The sequence below is a fragment of the Leopardus geoffroyi genome, chromosome C1 (assembly GCF_018350155.1).
Source record: "Leopardus geoffroyi isolate Oge1 chromosome C1, O.geoffroyi_Oge1_pat1.0, whole genome shotgun sequence".
Taxonomy (NCBI): Eukaryota; Metazoa; Chordata; class Mammalia; order Carnivora; family Felidae; genus Leopardus; species Leopardus geoffroyi.
Window position 1 is genome coordinate 114,272,010 of NC_059328.1, and position 22,042 is coordinate 114,294,051.

General features: G+C 39.4%; 1 protein-coding gene across 4 annotated transcripts in view; it reads right to left on the reverse strand.

The window, feature by feature from the left end:
- The window catches only part of CNTNAP5 (contactin associated protein family member 5), an 807,688-nt gene that overhangs the window by 276,760 nt on the left and 508,886 nt on the right, over positions 1–22,042 (reverse strand). The gene's annotated exons all lie outside the window — the stretch shown is intronic.

The window sequence follows — 22,042 nt, forward strand, 5'->3', positions numbered from 1 at the left end:
TCAGCTCAAGTCATGATTTCACAGTCTGTGGGTTCCAGCCCCATATCAGGCTCTGTGCTGGCAACTCGGAGCTTGGAGCCTACTTCAGATTCTGTGCCTACCTCTCTCTCTCTTCCCCTTCTCCGCTCACACTCTGTCTATCTCTTAAAAATAAGTATATCTTAAAAAATTTTTTAAGAATACAAGTAATAAAATGAACCTGATATCACCCATTATTATATTTGGGTAATCTTGCTTCATCAACATTCTCAGTATATCAGTTATCCATTGCCACATAACAAACCACTCCAAAACTGACTTAAAATGATAATCATTCCATGATTCTACAGATCAGGGCTCATCTGGAAAAGTTCCTGGCCAGGCTCAGGATGTCTTGTGAGGGTTCTCCAGGCATCTGCACTTAGCTTCTGGGTCAGCAGGGCTTTCTGGGGGTGCTTTGATCTCTCATACTCTCACAGACAAATTCCCCTGGTAAAGGCTCCAAGATCAACAAGATGGCAAGCAACTGTCAGGCCTTTGACTGCATGTTTGCTGATGCAACTTTGACCAAAGCAGATCACTTAGTGAAACAAAATCCAAATAAAGCATCCCAAGGACCTAAAAGGAAAAGGAGCTATAGAAGTGGACAGTATCCGTGTTTGACTTCCTGAAAAAGAATCACATGGATCTGTAATGGGAGTATTAAAAAGCCCTTTTATTTTACTAAGGCATTGTGATGTGGGGGCTGTTTACCACTGTAGTTAGCCTACCATTCCTAATATACTTTCTCTGTAAACTTTGATTCAGTTACAGGGAGATACCTGAGGGCAAAGCCTGGAAACGAGCATTCCCACTTATAAATACTACAAATAACTCATAAAACATAAGGACTTTGCCCCAAAACACATCAGTTGGTATGTTGCTGATCTTACTTTACCATTCTTTCTTGATTTCTCAGTGGGAATACTTTATAAAAATGAAACATTCCTCATCAATTATTAGGTTTCCTTAACCAAAAGATAGACTGTAGGAAAAAAGCAAGAGTGATATTTCATGCTTCCTCTTTAATTCATCAGTATCAAAAGGCTGAATTTGTCCTCTAGTATCCTCCAAAAGTGACCAATAAAACTATTTTTAGCTTTAGTATCAATTCACAAATTTAAGCATATTGAAAACGGTAATTTGATGAGTAGGAAACAGGATATACCAATCAAAGGAAAATAACAAAAATCTTAAAATATATTAAAAAGCCTTCTTATTAAATAACATTGGTATTGATTTATTAAACTATTGTATCTGTCAAGAAAAATTAATGGCACATTATGCTGTTAATAACAAAAGAAACTAAAACTTTGCCATAAAAATTAAAAATATAAAATGTAAAAAAATATGTAATTCTGAATTCTGAATTTGAGTTGGTGGTATCAGTATAAACTCATTATTTAATTGTTTTGATTATGTATTTCCACATTTGGACCACTGAATACTTTCTTACTAAAAGGAAGAAGGGTTTTACTGAGTTTATGTTTGGAACAGGATGAGACTGAATGCCTCCTTTACCTGAAAACATAAAAGCTAGCAAAAATTAAAATATGTCAAAAATGCCGAAGACCCAATTTGATGGAAGCATGTGAGCATCAAAAAGACTCATAACTGAATTTATAGATTTAAATATATACAATCTACTAGTTTTTTTAAATCTATCTATCATCTATCTACCTACCTACCTATCATTGATCTATCTTTTTAAGTCCATTGGTCACCTCTCGAGGATGCTAGAGAATAAAGTCGTATTCTTTGGAAAGAGAAAAGATCATATCCTACCTTTCTTGCATATAATATATTTGATGGTAACTTAATATTCCACAAAAAATATAAGTTGATAGAGAACTTTTTAGTGGATAGATTAAATTAACAATACCCAAACCTGGATCAATCTCAACATCCCCAAAAGTGATTATCAAGGTGTCTTTAATGTGATATAATATGAAATACACAGCACTAGATAAGACTTGCCAAAAATCCGAAGATAATCTAATCAAGCCCTTAGATTTGAATGCTAATTTACAGAAAGAAGTAAAGAAACATTCTCACCCACACTCTAAGGATGTAATTAGATAAATCCAGAATGTGGGAACATATGATTCAGTTTCTCCAAAAAATAAATAGTGAAAAGGAGATATGATGTAGGAGACATACCAATCAAACACTGCGTGTGGACTTAAGAAAAGGACAATCAGAAAAAGTAAAATCAAATTTGGCATCAGATGGTATGAAGAAAGTATTTTTAATTATGTTGGGTATGATAATGGTAGTATGGCTTTGTTTCAAAAGATTAAAAAAGATCTTCTTTGTTACTGATACATACTGGGGTGTTTGTAATGAAATCATCAGTACAAAATTTGTTTTTAAAATGTCCCATCATAAACAAGCTATGGGCACCTGGTTGGCTCAGTTAGTTAAGAGTGTGACTTCAATTCAGGTCATGATCACATGGTTCGTGAGTTCAAGCCCCACATCAGACTCTGTGCTGACAGTTCCGAGCCCAGAGGCTGCTTTGGATTCTGTGTCTCCCTCTCTGCCCCTCTCTGGCTTGCACTCTTTCTCTCTCTCTCTCTCTCTATCTTTATCTCTCTCATTAAACATTAAAAAAAATATGAAAAAGCTAGATGCTGCCTGTAAGAGACCCATTTCAGATCTAAAGACACATGCAAATTTGAAGTGAAGGGATGAAAAAGCATTTATCATCCAAATGAAAGTGAAAAGAAAGATGGTGTAGCGATACTTATATTGGACAAAATAGACTTTAAAACAAAGACTGTAACAAGAGACAAAGAAGGACACTATATAATCTTAAAGGGAACAATCAAACAAGAAGATATAACAATTGTAAGTATTTATGCACCCAACATGAAGGTATCCAAATACACAAAGAACTATTAAAGAAAGAAATAGATAGTAATACAAAAATAGTAGGGACTTTAACACCTCACTTATATCAATAGATAGATCATCCAAACAGAAAATCAACAAGGAAACACTGTTTTCAAGGACACATTGGACCAGATGGATCTAACAGATATATTCAGACCATCCCATTCTAAAACAGCAGAATACACACTCTTCTCAAGTACACATGGAACATTCTCCAGAACAGGTAACACATTAGGCCACAAAACAAGTTTCAACAAATTCAAAAATACTTAAGTCGTACCATGAATCTTTTCTATCCACAATGTTATGAAACTAGAAACTAAGCACAAGAAAAAAATCTGGAAAAAAAAACCACAAATGCATGGAAGTTAAACAACATGTTATTAAAACAATGAATGGATCAACTAGGAAATCAAAGAGGAAATACAAAAAACACATGGAGACTAATGAAAATGAAAACACAATGGTCCAAAATCTTTGGGATGCAGCAAAAGTGGTTCTAAGAGGGAAGTTTATAGCAATGCAGGCCTACCTCAAGAAGCAAGAAGAATCTCAAATAAACAACCTAACCTTACACCTAAATGAGCCAAGGGGGAAAAAAACAAACAAACACATAGAAGGAAGGAAATAATAAAAACTAAAGGAGAAAGAAACAAAATAGAAAATAATAATAAAAAAAATAACAGATGAATGATACCAGGAGCTAGTTCTTTGAAAAGATCAAAAAAATCAATAAGTCTTTAGATCCATAAAAAGAGAGATAAAGACATAGAGAGAGAGGGAGGAATCAAATAAACAAAATCAGAAATGAAAGAGGAGAAATAATAACCAACACCACTGGAATATAAAGGATTATTAGATAATATGAAAAATTAGATGACAAAAAACTGAACAACCTAGTAGAAATGGATAAATTACTAGTAATATATAATTCCCCAAAACTGAATCCCACAGAAAATTTGAACAGACTGGTTGCCAGAAATGAAACTGAATCAGTTATCGAAAAACTCCCAACAAAAGTCTAGGAACCGATGGTGGCTTCACAGGCAAATTCTACCTAACATTTAAAGAAGAGTTAATACCTATTCTTTTCAAACTATTCCAAAAATAGAAGAGGAAGAAAGGGTTCCAAGTGCATTCTAGGAAGCCAGAATTACCCTGATACCAAAACAGTAAAGACACACACACACACACACACACACACACACACACACACGCATACACACATACCCCAAACAAACAAACAAACAAAAAAACAAAAAAACTACAGGCCATCGATGCAAAAATCTTCAGCAAAATATTAGCAAACTGAATCCAATAACACATTACAAAAGTCATTCACCATAATCAAGTGAGATTTATTCCTGGGATGTAAGGGTGGTTCTATATTTGTAAATCAATCAACATGATAACATCACTTAGCAACAAGAGAAAAGATAAAAAAACATGCCCATTTCAACAGATGTAGAAAAAGCACTTGACAAAGTGTAATATCATTCATAATAAAAAAAAAAGCCTGAAAAAAGTAGGTTTAGACATAAAGTACCTCAACATGCCAAAGACTATGTATGAAAACCGCACAGTTAATGTCATACTCCATGGGGAAAAACTGAGAACTTTTCTCTGAGATCAGGAAAAAGATAAAAATGTCCACGCTCACCACTTCATTCAACACAGCCACAGGAATCAGGCAAGAAAAATAAATAAAAGACATCTAACTTGGTAACGAAGAACTAAATCTTTCACTATTTGCAGATTATATGATACTATATATAGAAAACTGTAACGATTCTACCAAAAAACCACCAGAACTGATAAATGAATTTAGTAAGGTCACAGGATACGAAATCAATACACAGAAATCATGTTGTATTCGTATACACTAATAATGAAGCAGCAGAAAGAGAAATTAAGAAAGCAATTCCATTTATAATTGCACCAAAAATAATAAAACACCTAGGAATAAACTTAAAAGAAAATTTGAAAGGCCTACACTATGAAAACTATAAAACACTGATGAAAGAAACTGAAGATGACACAAACAAATGCAAAGATATTCCATGCTCACAGTCTGGAAGAACAAATATTGTTAAAATATCCACATCACCCAAAGCAATCTACATATTGAATCCAATCCCTACAAAAATGCCAACAGCATTTTTCACAGAACTAGAACAAACAATCCTAAAATTTGTATGAAACCATAAAGGACCCTGAAATAACCAAATCAATCCCGAAAAAGAAGAACAAAACAGGAGGTATCACAATCCCAGATTTCAAGATATATTACAAAGGTGTAGCAATCAAAACAATATGCATCTGGCAAAAAAAAAAAAAAAAAAAAAAAAAAAAATAGGCACATAGATCAATAGAACAGAGAGTGCAGAAATAGACCGTGATTATATGGTTAATTAATCTTTGACAAAGAAGACAGGAATACGCAATGGGGAAATTCTAAGAAATGGTGTTGGAAAAACTGGATAGCTACATGAAAAATAATGAAACTGGACCACTTTCTTACACTGTACACAAAAATGAACTCAAATTGAATTAAGGATCTAAACATGAGAATGAAACCATACAAATCCTAGAAGAGAGCACAGGCAGTAATTTCTCTGAGATGGACTGTAGCAACATTTTTCTGTATGTTTCCTGAGGCAAAGGAAACAAAAGCAAAAAATAAACTAAAAGAACCGAATCAAAACAAAGAGCCTCTACACAGCAAAGGAAATAATCCACAAAACTAAAAACCAACCTACTGAATGGGAGAAGATATTTGTAAATGACCTATCTGATTAAACTAAATAATCCAACTTAAAAAAATGGGCAGAAGACATGAAGAGACATTTCTCAGAATAAAACATACAGATGGCCAACACACACATGAAAACATGATGAACATCATTCACATCAGGGAAATGCAGATCAGTACCACAATGAGCTATCACCTCAAACCTGTCAGAATGGCTAAAATCAAAAAGATACAAAACAACAAATACTGGCGAGGATGCAGAGAAAAAAGGGACCATCGTGCACTGTTGGTGGGAATGCGAACTGATGCAGCCACTGTGGAAAACCGTGCAGAAGTTCCTCAGAAAATGAAAAACAGAACTACTATGTGACCTATTAATTCCACTACTGGGTATTTACCCAAAGAATATACAGACACTAATTTGAAAAGATACATGTACCCCTTTGTTTATTGCAGCATTATTCACAATATCCAAATTATAGAAGCAGCCCAAGTGTCCATCAGTAGATGAATGGATAAAGAAGATGTGGTATATATACACAGTGCAATATTATTCAGCCATAAAAAAGAATGAAATTTTGCCACTTGTAACAACCTGGATGGAACTAGAGAATATAATGCTAAGTGAATTAAGTCAGTCGGAGAAAGACAAATATGATATATGATTTCACTCATATGGAATTTAAGAAACAAAACAACCAAATAAAAAAAAAAGACAACTCAACAAACAGACTCTTAATTACAGAGAACAAACTGGTGGTTATCAGCAGGGAGGTGGGCGGAGGGATTGGTGAAATAGGGGAAGGGGATTAAGAGGACACTTATCATGATGAGCACTGAATAATGTATAGAATTGTTTCATCACTATATTATACACCTGAAACTAATAATTAATGTAAAACTGTATGCCTATTATAATGGAATTAAAATTAAAAAAGAAAACAAATTTTCCACCCCCCCCCAAAAAAAAAAAAACCAAAGGGGAATAGTAGCAACAAAAATCACAGCATATTGATGAATGCTGAACCTGAGCAAAGGATACAGAGTTAACAACTGTACTATCTATTTTTTGTGTATATTTGAAAATGTCTCTAAAAATTAATGTTTGCTTTCAATATTTAGGTATTTCAGGTATTTTTTTGGATTTGAATTTGAAAAATTACCGCGAGATCATGACCTGAGCTGAAGTCGGACACTTAACTGACTGAGCCACCCAGGCACCCCTAAAATAAAAATTTTTAAAGAGCTCCCCTGGGGGGAAAAAAAAACAACAGGGTCATATAGTTTCTCAAGAGAATCTTAAGGAGTAGATAAACTTAACTCTACTTACATATCTCTAAAGCATAGAAAAAAAAATCCCCAAACTTGTAATATAGTATAAAGGTGATCCCTCAAAATAATAGACATCACACCAAAAAAGAAACCTATAGAATCACTTATGAATATCAATAACAAAATTTTACAGAAATTATCAGCAATTAGAACCCAAAAGCATATTTTAAAAGAACATAATAGCCAAATGGAGGCTTAATCCAATATCAGGGCCAAAGAGAAGTATTATGTGATCATCTCCACTCATTTACAAAGACTCAATGTGTCTTGTACAGGCTCTCAATTGCCATTTGAGGCCATCTATGTGAGAAGCGCCCCGTTTCCTGTCGGGACAAAGACAGGGCCATGAAGGGAAAGCACAAGAAGCTTTATCAATGGGGAATGATTTGTTTCCACTCAAAACAGCAACTACTAAATGTGCTACACTTGAAGGTCTAACGTTATGGGGATACACAAAGATCATGTGCTCTTCAATGAAAAGGACAAGAATGGACATGTTAAGATTGTTTAGAATAGATTTTTATATTAATATAAACAGATGTGTAATGTAGCTGGACAGGGCAGATGGATGAGTATTTTCATAAGGAAAATAGTCTGAATCTGGTTCTGGCAGCTAATTTATGGCCTAAAGTACAATTTGAAATGTCCTTGTGATGCCCACTCTCATTAAAGATAATGATAGTATTCAGACAGCAAAATAGTTTTATTTAGATCTCACCTTTTCAAGTATCAAGGTCAAAGCTGTAGTTTTTCTGCCCCACCATTTATATTCCTATTGTAAAACTACAGAAATAGACAAGAAACTTGCTTACAAGACAAGTACATGCTTTTTGACGCCTTAAAAATGGTTCAGTCCTATTTCTTTCCTTTCTTTCTATGCCCCTGGCAATCTAGCATTTACCACATGATTGAATATTTAGTTACAGATCTACACACGGCCTACAGACACAAAGAAGACTGAATTAACTCTAGTAATTAAGTAAATACTTAACAACCATTTATTTAGTTACATTTAGCAAACCCCTTGTGCAGTAGTTTTGTGGGAGTTGGCCTTGCCTGGTTACCATACAAGAAAAGAAAAAAAAAGTATGCAAAAGCCGGTTGGATTGCTGACATTAGCTCAAAAACATGTGTCAAGAAACTAAATTGGAAACTAGATCTTTCGATGTCACAGTCTGTAGACACATGGTACAGGTTGAAAACAGGCATAGATTCTGTGGTATTTCACTGGAAAGGAGGCTAGTAGAGATGTAAATGCATTAGTGGTTGCTAACGGTTACAAATGGGGAGAAAGAGAGAGGGGTATGGCTATAAAGGGACATCATGAGGGGTCTCTGTGATGAAAGTGTCCTCATCATAGTTATAGTGGTGATTACACAAATCCATACACATGACAGAATTGCACAGAACTACACACACACACACACACACGGAAGTGTATGTCAAATGGAACAATCAATAAATTCGGTGTGTATTACAGATATTGTTTTCCTGATTTTGATATTGTTCCGCACTTATGCAAGATGCTGCCATTGGAAGAAAATGGGTAAGGGGCACACAGCACCACCTGATATGTATTTTTTTTCAATTTACTGTGAATTATTTCAAAATTAAAAACTTCCAAAAGGGAGATATGACCAAACAATTCTACTCCTAGGTATATACTTTACAGAAACAAAAACACACGTCCACATAAAATCCTGTGCCTGAATGTTCATGGCAGCACGATTCATAATAGCCAAACAGCGGATACAATCGAGATGCCCATCAAGTGATGAACGGGTAAACAAATGAGGTATATCCATACAGTGGAATACTATCAGGCAACGGGAGAGAATTAAGCATTGACTCATACTACAACATGGATGAAACGTGAACCGTTAAACCTTCAAACCAATTTCACCAAAGTGAAATCTGCCAGTCACGAAAGATCGCACACTGCATGATTTCATAAATGTAAAGTGTCCACATGAGGCTATATATACAGTAAGTGTGTATATATACACACTTGCCAGCAGCAAGTGTGTATATACCTTGTATAGATACCAGTGTATATATACCTTGCCAGCAGCCAAGGGTAGGTGTTTGAGAGCTGGGAAATGGGAACTGACTGCTAACATGTCTGGGGTTTCTTTGGGGGCATTGAAATGTTCTACAATTAGGTAGTGATGATGGGTGTGCAACTGTGTGAATACACTAAACACCACTGAACTGTACACTTCAGGTGAAATTTGTGACACAAAAATATGCTTCGATAAACCTGAAAAAAAAGTCAAAGGCAGGGTGTTAGGTCACAGGGACAGATCCCAGAAGATGTAGGTCCTTCCAGAACACACTGCATCAGAGCCCTGAACTCTTATTACATTTGGCCCACTGTGTCTAAATACAGCAGCATGCCCATCAGATGACCCCTGGTGAGCTCTGAAGGCAAAGGAGCACCTCTGAGCCCAGCTTTATTTCCACCGAACACTCCGCCAGTAACTCCATTGTCTCCTTAGAAGCCATAATCCATTTCATTAAAATAAAGATAAAATGAAGCAACGGTTGCTAAACAGAGAATCTTGTGTCTAATATGCCTGTTATGTTGTCATCCTGACCCTCTGTGATCCAGCAAATTAATCTACAAATCTTAGAGTAATTATCCTTAATAATGTGTTATATGTAAAGTATAAACATGTAAACACACTTCCTATAAGCCTTCCTAGCAGTCCACATCTGAATTAAGTCTAGCGAATCAGGGGCATGGAGGCAAAGCAGTGGGACTCTGGGGGCAGGTACCAGCAGGAACCGCAGGGGGCACGCAGTGGTTCTATGTGTGGTCCTTAAACCAGTTGCAAAGGGCATCACCCTGAGGTTACTAGCCATGCACATTCATGGACTCCATCCTGCATCAGAATATCTGAGCAGAGTGTTGTAGAAACAGGGACGCCTGGGTGGTTCAGTTGGTTGAGCGTCTGACTTCGGCTCAGGTCATGATCTCACAGCTCGAGACTTTGAGCCCAGCATTGGGCTCTGTGCTGACAGCTCGGAGCCTGGAGCCTTCTTCGGATTCTGTGTCTCCCTCTCTCTCTGCCCCAACCCACTCGCATTCTGTCTCTGTCTCTCTCAAAAATAAATAAATAATAAAGAAAAAAAAAAGAAACAGTATTTGAACAAGATCTTACCGTAATTCTTTTGCAAAGTTAAAAATTGGTAAGACTTGTTCTAAAAAAAAACCCCAAAAAACAAAAAACACAACAAAAACAAAAACAAAACAAAAAACCAAAACTTTGAAAGATATAAAATAGTGGCAGAGAGCATGACTTTTTTTACTTCTCTCCCCTTTTGTTTTCCTTCATGATATTGCACCTCTTTGGGGAGTAATGTTCATCGTGTATCTCTGTAAATCAAGACTGATTACCAACTCACTCGATACATGACCCTACTCTTGGTTAATAATTTTTTCACTGTGTCATTTGATATCTTTCTAGAAAACCTTCGGGGGGCAATAGCTCTGGATTCAAACACCACTGAAAATTTAACAGACTTTGGCAAATTGCTTCATCTCTCAAGTCTTATTTTTCTTGCAAGACTTTTATGAGATTAGATAAACTAATACATGGAAATGGGCTGCCATGTTGCCCTGCCCATAGTAGGGATCCAGACAATGGGAGTTATCCAATTGTTATGATTTATAAATCTTCTAAAACAATTAAAGAAAGAAGGACTGAGTACGTGTACATAGTAAATTTAGGATATTCATCAGGAAATTTATCAAATATATATGGCACCCTAGCCCTATGTTAGGTATAGAGTTAAGTTCTGGGGATACAAAAATGAATAAGATATTGCCACTGCTATCAGATTATAAGCCAGGTGAGAGAGTAGATTGAGTTCTACTCTCCATTTATGTGATAAATTTTGAGGGAATTGGATCTTGAATGTCTCTGTATTTTCAGGGGCTAGCCCGGTTCCCAGTAGGTGTTCAACAAATGACTGTGAATTTAGAAACATATAGATGAAAAGGCAAGGCTATTCCCAGTGGGGGCTCATGAGGACCACACATGTTTTTGGCAGATATGCCCTTCTGTGAGACCTCTCTGGAAGCCGGAGCAAAACAAGTTAGACTGGGTGGGTGGGGGGCGAGGTGCAGCCACAGGTGAGAAGGCCACAGCAATAGTCCTCCTGAGTAAGAATGAAGGTCTAAGCAAGTAAGAGGCCATTGTAGGTCTTTGTAAAAAGAGGCCTAAGTATGTCACAGGGGCATTTTTATGCATGTTTGAATTCGAAAAGAACTAGTCTACAGCTTATCTAGGACTCCACACATCTGGGCATTTCATTTGGAAAGAATTAATCAGCAATCAAAGAGAAATAGGAAGAAGTATTATTTTCTTCTGGAGGAAAAAAAAAATAGCTTACAAGTTGATTTAATACAATGGTAAGATTTAAGCCTAAATGTATCTGTCACTGTAATCCAAAAATCCATTTTAAATTACACAAAGATTCAGTGTAAATCTAGGCTAGCACCTAATAGGAAAACATAACAATGCTAGGTACAAATGTATCCAGCACAGGGAAATGACAAAAGGACACACTACTGGGTCACATAATGCTAACAGTTACCATTTGATACTAAGAAATAGTTACTATTCGATACTATAGGATGCCCGGTGTGTGTCAGGCACAGCTGTAGACACACGTTACATGCAGGATAGCTAACCTTATACAGTAATACTAAGCTTCACTTTTACACAGATGTAAACAAAGGCTCAGAAGATCACCCTGATTTTGTCTGAGCTCACCCACCCATCAGCCCAGCAGCTGACATCTACCCCCCAGGCATGGCTGTGCTCAACATATTCTCCCCTTCACAGAAAGAAGTTCTTGCTTCTCACTCAGATACACTTAATATGAAAAATCAAATGTGATGTTCAGAGACTTATTTCAACTTCAGAGTCTCCAGCATGCATTTACAAACTTTCTAGTAGCACTCAGAGTTAGCTTTGTAAACGCAGCTGCCCTTCTAGCTCTGGGAGTTCCCCAAGGTCCCCGGAGGGACCTATCCACCTAATCGTGACTTACTAGCTTTACTCATAACAAAGAAAGCTTTTGTTGCAATGCTTAAATTTGGAAAAGCATCCATGGACTATATTTGTCTTTGCATTTGCTTGGGGCTTCTAACCTGATCGTATCACTTTACCTCTTTCTAAACTAAAAAGGTGAAGAATGAAGCTCCTAAGATGTATTTAATATGAAGATGTGAGGATATTTTACTCTCCATTTATACGGAAAACACAATAAAACACAAATCCAGTCCAAACAAAAACTCATAAGCCCTGCAGACAGGCTAGTGTCAACTCTAGACTCGGCTCCACTGGCCTCTCCTTGGGCTCACAGTGTTCAAGAACCGCTGATTCATGGCATCCCTATCATCTTGCACAGAACAAAACTTCACTAATGCAGCTGGCTGGGACGTTGTGGGCAGATTAGATAAGGAGTACAAATGGCTGGTTGATTCAGACAGCTGGAAAATCATCTAGAAAGATAAGATAGCATAACTTATTCAGTGCCCTTGGCTTTGGTGCTGAAACTGCCATCCGGTGAGGGGGGCCTCTCAGCGAGGCTCCCTAACCTGTTTAACCCAGTCAGGCATGAAAATGTGAAATCAGCCTGCCACATCCACCTCCCTGAGGCCTGATTGGAGGCACACATTCCCCTAATCTGCCTGCTCCTGGTTGGGGTGATGCTCTGGGAACTAGACTCCTATCATGCTTGGGGTGGTGCATGCTTACTCCAAGGGAGTAAGCCTTGACTTTACAACCAAATGGTAATTTCCTTGTGAGTAGAGATCAGGGGTACATTGAAAAAGAAAGACGGTTTTGTTGTGTTGTTTTAGCCAAGGAGTTCTACATTAAAGCCCTAGCCATTCCACTTATGAGCCTTATAAACCTAGCCTCATTACCACACTAGGTTTCCATTATCTTAAATCTAAAAGCATGCTAATAAATCTACTTTGGAAGATTATAACACATTTCCAAGCAAACACATACTTGCTGTTTTAAAAGTCCGTGGTAGGAGAGGCCCCAGGGCGGCACAGTTGGTTAAGGATCAGACTTTGGCTCAGGTCACGATCTCATGGTTTGTGAGTTCGAGTCCCATGTCAGGCTCTGTGCTGACAGTGTGGAGCCTGCTTAGAATTCTCTCTCTCTCTCTCTCTCTCTCTCTCTCTCTCTCTCTGCCCCTCCCCCAATTATTCTCTTTCTCTCTCTCTGTCTGTCAAAATAATAAATAAATTAATTAAAAATAAAAGAAGTCAGAGGTAACACATCACAGCATATGCAGGCTACTGAGATTAGTTTACTGTCTCTCCAGCATAAATGGCATAGGGACATGTGCCCCACTTTCCTCAGAAAGTTTCCATGTGTCATTCTCAGCTTCTTCCTCCTCCACCAGCTGAATGGAGGTTCCCAAGGACTTAGAAAGAAGTAGAACTGTAAGACAGAAGTGGACTGAGTCCCCACGTGGCTGAAGAGATCAGCCACACTACAGTGTGATGTGAGACAAAAAGAAACTTGTATTTTGCTAAGCCACGGAGATCTGGGGATGGCTTACCACCTTGGTTATTAGCTTACCTTTACCTTGTTCCTTAAAACTTTAGCTCAGTGTCTGGGAGATTCCTGAATGCCAAGCTGGGTAACGAGCATTCCTAATTCTGGATAATGCAAATGATCTCAAAAAGTGTGACAGCTTTGCCCCAAGCCATCCCAATTGGTGAGGGACTGGTCAACCGACATGGGTTCCTTGACTCGAAACTCTTTGTTCTCTCCTCTAAATGCTACAAACAAACAAAAACTCATGAGATATATTGCGGTTCTAAGTTTCCAAAACTGGCCTCAAATAGAGTAATAAGGGCAATCCTAGTAAAAGTTGCTTGAAGGCATCCTTGGAAATAATTCCACATATATGTATCTGTCTATATTTTACCATCATTGTTAACAAGTCCAGAATTCTCTGTGTAAAGGCCACAATGTAAAATAAATTAATGCTTTGCATTTGCACACCGTGAAGAATGTGCTTTCCTGTACAAATTGGCAGATGCCTATTTTTTGAAGCTGTGAGAAATGCCTGTCTTTTAGTATGTGCGGGCCGCATATGTGACGCAAAGACATGAACAAAAAAATGCCCTGAGCTACCGTCACTGAGGATGTTCAACTTTGTCACGCAGGGCATCTCAGTGAAAACCTGTTGTAATTCTCCCTACCAGATTATGCTTCCAAATCCTTCTCATCATCACAGTGTTCACGGAATACTAATCATCATGAAACAACAGCCTGACCACAAAAGAGGAAGCAGAGACAGAAACCTGGGTTACAGATTTCTGTATTTTACTTATACTTTTATATATTTTATAAAGCTAAAAAAGTTGAAGCGGGGCACCTGGGTGTCTCGGTCGGTGAAGCAACCAACTCTTGATTTCGGCTCAGGTCACAATCTCAGTTTCGTGAGTTCGAGCCCCCACGTCAAGCTCTGCGCTGGCAGCCCTAACCGGTGTCCCAGCAACATGTTGACGTGCCTATGTATTTTTGTAAACATTGTGTGTCAGTCAGGGTTAAATCAGAGAAGCAGGCCATAGGGAAATTATATGGATCTACCAGGGGGCATCTGTTACGGGATTTGTGGGAGCTGGCAAAGAAGTCTCTGTGAGGTTGTGGTGTTTCTGTTGGATGTGGGAGCCTGAAGGCAGCATTGAGAAGGGAAGCGGGATGTGAAGTGGGGAAGCAAAGGCAAGCTGGACCCCCTGAGTGTGCACTGGAGTCCAGCATGGATGGAAACCCCACAAGTTTTCTGGTTGTCTCTCGCGAGAGCCGTGCGAGTATCTTGCAAAACCTGGGGCTCTTTGTCACAGAGGTAAACTCACCCGCCTGGCCCAGGAGTCAGAGAGGCTACCCTACCGCGGGATCCAGAGGGAGGTACAGCAAAAGCCGGTGCAGCCAATGCCCCGAACAAACATGGCGAGGCACCCTATCAGCAACAGACAGTGTGAACTACACAAAGTGGCTGTCTCCCTTCCACCATTCAAACCTGCTATACACACAGTAAAACCTTGGATGGTGAGTAACTTGTTCTGCAATGTTCTGCAAGAGGAGCAAATATTTTTAATACACTTTAACTTGGTAAACGAGCGATGTCTTACAACAGGAATTGTAAGTGATGCCCAACATCACGTGATCACACCTGAGTGAATGGTATGGTTCTAGAAGTTCATTTTGATATACGAGTGCTTTGGAATGGAAGCACATTTCCAGAATGAATTATGCTTGCAAACCAACGTTTTACTGTATCTTTCATTTATTCTTTTCCTACACAGGAAATAGGGGTGCCTGGGTGGCTCAGTCAGTTGAGCGTCCAACTTCAGTCAGGTCAGGATCTCCCAATTCATGAGTTTGAGCCCCACATCGGGCTTTGTGCTGATAGCTCAGAGCCTAGGGCCTGCTTCGGATTCTGCCTCTCCCTCTCTCTCCCTGCTCCTCCCTCACTTGTTATCTTTCTCTCTCTCTTTCTCTCTCCCTCTCTCTCTCTCTCTCTCAAAAATAACACAGGAAAGAAAACTCTGGGGAATACAGTTCAAGTCAAACCAAGTTGACACCTACAAAGCTTCAAAACTTTGTAAAAGTGGGGTATTTTGATCATCATCAAAGTAAAATATTTAACTGCAACCGGTTAATACCATTGCCTCTTCCCCTCGTCCTGTTTATTGTCACACTTCTCAGGCCAGGTGGCACTGGAGAAGCCACAGAACCTTTTCAGATGCAGAGTAAGGGAAGGCATGTGTGGATACATATCTGGCTGCAGATTGATGGGTTATAACCACATGGTTTGCCGCCATCTACAAGTATGGTCATTACTAGATGCTGTGACCTGGGAGGAGCTTCTGTGAACACTTCTGTTGGCGCTTCTGCAGATTCCCACAACATCACACCCAACCCTGCGGGACCAGAGGCCATGTCTCCATAGAAATGTCCCCTGCAGCATTTAGCACCAGCAATGTCTGTGTCCTCATGGAGAAGCCGGGTTTGAAATGCACACTGCCAGAAGCCAGCGTGTAGGAAATGCTTCTAAATCTTGTATTGAATTTATGAAACTTGACAGGAATTCTCCCAACTTCAACCACGTTCATAAAAGTTTATGTGGCACAGGGGGCAGGAATGGGAGTTATTGTTTAATTTGTATAGTTTCACTCTTGCAAGATGGAAAGAGCTCTAGAGATGGACGGTGGGGTTAGTTACACAACATTCTGAATGTATTTAATTCCACTGAACATGACTAAGGTGGTACATTTTAAATTGTGTGTATTTTATCATAGCAAAAAAAAAAAAGTTAGAGGAAAAAAACAAAGTTTAAATGTTTGCCTATAAACTTCTGAAGATAGTCCTAAAAATAGATACATTCAGTAGTAGGCATGCATAAAAAATAATAACATTCAGCATCCATTATGCTAAGTTTCATTTATCAGATAAGCAGATAAGAAAATGGGATATTTGAAATTTCCCATTCTATTGCCATGCTGTTTTACTTTAAAGTAAGTAGGCAATGGTATTTTGAAAGCGTATATGGCATTACCAATAACAAAACATAAAACTGAAAAGCTAATTTCTAAATGATCGGCATAAGTTTTTAAAAATTATTTCGATCAACCATATTAGAGGAGAAACTGATTTGCCACTTTATTTTCTGTGAAAAAAAATAAGTAAACAAAAGCATCTTGTAAACAGACAAAGGAAAAACAGCCCAAGGATGTATAAGTAAAGCAAAGGACTATAAAATTGTATTAGGAAATTGATAAAAATACTATTTTTTTAATTTGTAAGTGTTTCTGACGGTTGCCATTCTTTTATCTTTACCATTTGTAAATGATTTATTTTCTCATTCTGAAAGTAATACAGAAAATCGATTCTTTTTAAAAATTTTTTTTAAATGTTTATTTTTGAGAGACAGAGACACAGAGTGTGAGCAGGGGTGGGGCAGAGATAGAGGGAGACACAGAATCCAAAGCAGGCTCCAGGATCCAAGCTGTCAGCACAGAGCCCGATATGGGGCTAGATCTCACGAACCACGAAATCATGACCTGAGCCGAAGTCGGACCCTCAAACAACTGAGCCACCCAGGCGACCCGAAAAACAATTCTTTTTTTTTTTTTTTTTAATTTTTTAACGTTTATTTATTTTTGAGACAGAGAGAGACAGAGCATGAACGGGGGAGGGTCAGAGAGAGGGAGACACAGAATCGGAAACAGTCTCCAGGCTCTGAGCTGCCAGCACAGAGCCCAACGCGGGGCTCGAACTCACGGACCGCGAGATCATGACCTGAGCCAAAGTCGGACGCTTAACCGACTGAGCCACCCAGGCGGCCCCGAAAAACAATTCTTAAAGGGGATCTTCAGGGGTTCCTGGGTGGCTCAGTCGGTTGAGTGACTGTTGGTTTCCTCTCAGGACATGATCTCTCAGTTTGTGAATGGAGCACCGCACTGACAGTGTGGAGCCTGCTTGGGATTGTCTCTCTTTCCCTCTCTCTCTGCCCCTTTCCCCCCTTCCCCAGCAAAAATAAATAAATAGATAAACTTAAAATAAATAAACAAATAAGCTCAAAAAAAAATAAAAGTGATCTTCATAATTCTGTAAGTTTGAGGGATTTTGAAGCTGATCTGCCCCAGCTCTGAGCACGGAGACTGAGAACAGCACCTGTAGTGGGTTATTTCCAAGGTCAGTAAGCAAAGCTGTCAGCCTGCCTCTCAAGGCAATGCGCCTGAGCTCTTCTCTCCACTAAGCAGAAGCTGTGGACTCTTGACATAGGCTTCACTTGGTGTCCAAGGACCTTCACCCTGCCTTTGACTTCACTCTTCACTAGAGCAATGTGTGCAGCAGGGTCTTAGGAAATTGAAAACCATATAGATCACTAGAGCGAGGCAGAGAGAGCAAAGCTACCCAATTATCGCTGCACTGCAATTTCCTCTTCTGTAAAATATAATAATCCTGCTTACCCCACAGGCTTGTTTTGAAGAGTAAATGGGATCATGGGAACGTGCATTTAAACTGTCTGATGTGTTGTAGGTGCCTGGTAAATCGAGGAGGGGCAAAGTGAGAGGAGGAAACCAGAAATTAACGTGGACAGAAACTATAAAGTAGAATATTGGAAATACTGTGGGAGAACTCTTCAGGTTTCCCAAACATGGTCTGAGATGGTTTTAAGGAGGAGGCATGGATTTGCTTGGAGAGGAGAGAGAACAAAGGCGTTCAGAATGGTGAACACGCAGGGGTAGTAACCATGGACTCCCACCAAGGCAAGTAATATCGTCGTGCTGTAAAAGAATCCTCTTTGAGCACTTGCGTAGACCCAAGTGGGAACTCTGTGCAAAGGTTTCCAGGGAAAGGAGATGCCATCCCTGGTCAGATGGTGCGGAACAGAGGGAATACAGTACAATAGCCTTGGGGCCTAAGAGAGGAAGAGGCCAGCAGAAATAGTCACCTTGCTGGTTAGGTGGTGTATACAGCCTCCCAGCAAGGGGGTCCTGGAGCCTGATCTCATCATCCATTGAATCTACTTCCAGTTTTTATAAATATTCATATTAAACTGAATGTAATCCCCATTCTAGAACGGATTAAATCTTCAGTTATCCTTTTGTCCTTGTCAGACACCTTGAGAAGAAGCCCCCGATGGGACTTCACGGGGGAAACCTGCCTACCTCTTAGAGTCAGATACTGGTTTCCAGAATGGGCAAAGCCAGGGAAGCAGCCATGGCCCCTACTTCCGTGTTGTCCTAATGAGGCCGCTCACCGCGCGCACGTGCTCTCTGCTCCCTCACCACATGCCCACCTAAGGACAGACAAGACATCTGCCCAGGACTTCTGACCCAAAGAAAACCAGCTCATTCGGGATGGCACGTCTTTCAGTTGGCACTGGAAAGTGCACCGGGTTGAAACCGCAATCCAGTCTTTCTAGATCGCTTGTATGTCAATCTTTCAAGACGCATTTTAAGGCAGATTGAAGGCAGTGAGCTTTCACCATATGTTGTAATATGTAACTTACAGCCCTGCCTCCGGGTCTGTAAAAGAGCCCCAGCCTAAGAATGTGCCTCTTTCTTGGACTCCGGGATAGATTCCCTGCGGTACTATTTATACTGCAACATGACAGTCACCTTTGTGGAAGATGGCCTCTGCTACAAGAGAGACAATCTTTGTCTTGCTTGGATAGCCATTATGAGCATACATTACAATCTTCCTTTTCCTCTTTTTTTTTTTTTTTCTTTTTGCTAGTAAGCTTGCCTTCTGGGGCCTCTGTTTGTCTCCTGTGCCTGCCAAGTCTTCTGGTGTGAAGGAACATCTCTTGACAGATCATTGCCTGAGACCCTTCCCCTTCTGTGCAGTCCCACCTTCTGGAAAACTTAACTGAAGTTGCCCAGTCTTTGTACAAACTCTCAAACGCTTTTTCTCAGTCACTGCTGCCTGAACTCTGGCTAACCTTTACCAATATTCCACAAAGTCCTTAATGAGATTGTTTTATGTTGTCACGCTAGAAAATTGGAGATGAAAGAGCTTTGATTTCTTGGAGGAATCACATAAGGGAGTCTGTGCACTCACTTTCATTCTTTATCTTCTAATTAGAAGATTGGAGGTTTTTTTTTTTTTTTTTAGGAAGAATGAGGAAGCTAGGAGAAGCTTATCATGAAGACATTATTTCAACCTTCAATTTTGTTCCCTCTTTCACTTTTATTCTCACCTTAATATGATTTTAACTTACAATTATGAAACCTGAGATGATCTCTACTAATCGAGAAACAAAGAGATCCGTATTGTTCAGACAAGCATGCTGAAGAACTGGAAAGGGTAAAAAGGGTATCCCCATGCCCAGCCTGGATGCCCACTGCCTCCCTACACAGTCTGTCCAGTCAACTCCTTATTGGCTCCCAAGTCAGCTATCTGTGCCCGCCTTTATCATCTCCATCAACACGCCATGATCCTTTAGTGAGAGCCTATGAGAAACCAGAAATTCCTTCTTTTCTTAAGTTCTGCCCAGTTGTGCCAACATCTGCATCCTGTAAGGACTTACTCCTCCCCACTTCTCATATAAAGGTGACCCAACGTTCTCATATAAAGGTGTCCCATACTGTTCTGATTTCTAGAATCTTTTCTATTCCACTTATTCAGCAAAGACTTTACCAAAGAGTTAACTTTCTTAATCACTCCATATGCACAGATTGTGTCCCCTAAACACTTCATAAAGGCAGAAACTAAATATCCATCTGTAACAAATATATGGTATGATATAGGTCACATATATGACATGATATGATATGTGTAAATACACACCCATTTACACACATCAATAGATACAGCTGCACAGGGCCTCTGCGGTGGCTCAGCTGGTTAAGCGGCGTCTAACTGTTGGTTTTGGCTTGGGTCATGATCTTACTGTTTGTGAGATCCAGCGCTGCATCGGGGCAATGAGTAAGCATATTGAAGGCTCTGAGGAGGAGGAGGACCAAACATTCAGAAGTCTCTCCTATCATTTGCTAAACACCACCAGGCCTTTAAAAATGTGATTTCCATTTTCCCAAGAAATAATTATCAGGCTGGCAAAAATCCAAACTTTTGGCAATGCTCTTTGTTAGCGAGTTCTGCACACGCAGCAACTGGCACTGTCACGCACTGCTCAACGCCTGAATGGCTCAGTGCCTGGGGCACTCAGTTTGGTGACATCCAGCAAAACCACACATATCCTTTGACCCTGCAATCCCTCTTTTGGGAATCTAACCTGCAGATAGACTTGCAAGTGTGTAAAATGGCAGACGTTCAAGTTTAGGCATTGTGCTTTTATTCGTGTAGGATTAGAAAAAGAAATCTAAAAAAGCCTATCAATCCAGGCTTTATGAAATGAATTATGGCACAGCTCTACAAGTGAATCCCAAACATCTGAAAAAACAATGACAGAATTCTTTATGTGCTGATATGGAAAGATGAGCTCTAAGATCACTATTTGAAAACCAGAGTGTATAATGTGCATTTGTATTTGCTTGTATTTCTATAAAGAAAATCAAAGGTAGAAGACACAAGTTACCTATGATAGCCTCAGGGCAGGTCTGGGCAGACAGAAGATAAACAGGAAAATCAGGGTTTCACTGAATATCTTTTTTATATGAATTGATCTGTATCCCTGAAAACATAGTACCTATTTGAAATTTATTTTTTTATTTTATTTTATTTTTATTTTTATTTAAAAAAATATTTTTTAACGTTTATTTATTGTTGAGACAGGGAGAGACAGGGCATGAACAGGGGAGGGTCAGAGAAAGAGTGAGACACAGAATCTGAAACAGGCTCCAGGCTCTGAGCTGTCAGCACAGAGCCCCATGTGGGGCTCGAACTCATGGACCGTGAGGTCATGACCTGAGCCGAAGTCGGACGCTTAACCGACCGAGCCACCCAGGCGCCCCCCTATTTGAAATTTAAATAAAAAATTCAAGCATCATTTTTATATATTTAAAATCACATTCTTAAAATCTATGGAGGGACTTCCAGTTCAGACAAGGTAACTTAGACTTGCCTCTCTCTGATCTTCCTTGCTAATTAGAACTACCATCCTGGAAGATAATGCAAGAAGTAGCCAAGGAAGACGATGAAATATGGAAAGAGGAAGGAGACATGCTTTGGGACTTCAAAACTGAAGAGATAACACAACAGTGATTCTATACCCTCCCTCTGGCCCAAGAAGGTGACCCACATCCACCATTTTTTTTACCTTAAAGTAGCACGGAAGCAGTGAGATAGGATCATCCTCCCCCGACTCCCAGCACACTGAATGGAAAGAGACTACCTCTAACAACAACAGGTGAGGTTGGCACTACCTGGCAGAACCTGGAATTGGGATCCCACTACCAATAAATGGCCAAGAGAAGGGGTCTCCTTCATTGTTAGGGCTGACACTCGGCTTCCTTACCAAAAGCCACCAGGCAAGCCCGGAAACACAGGACAGATCCTACCATGGAAGAGAGAAGCCTGATGGGAAGCAGAA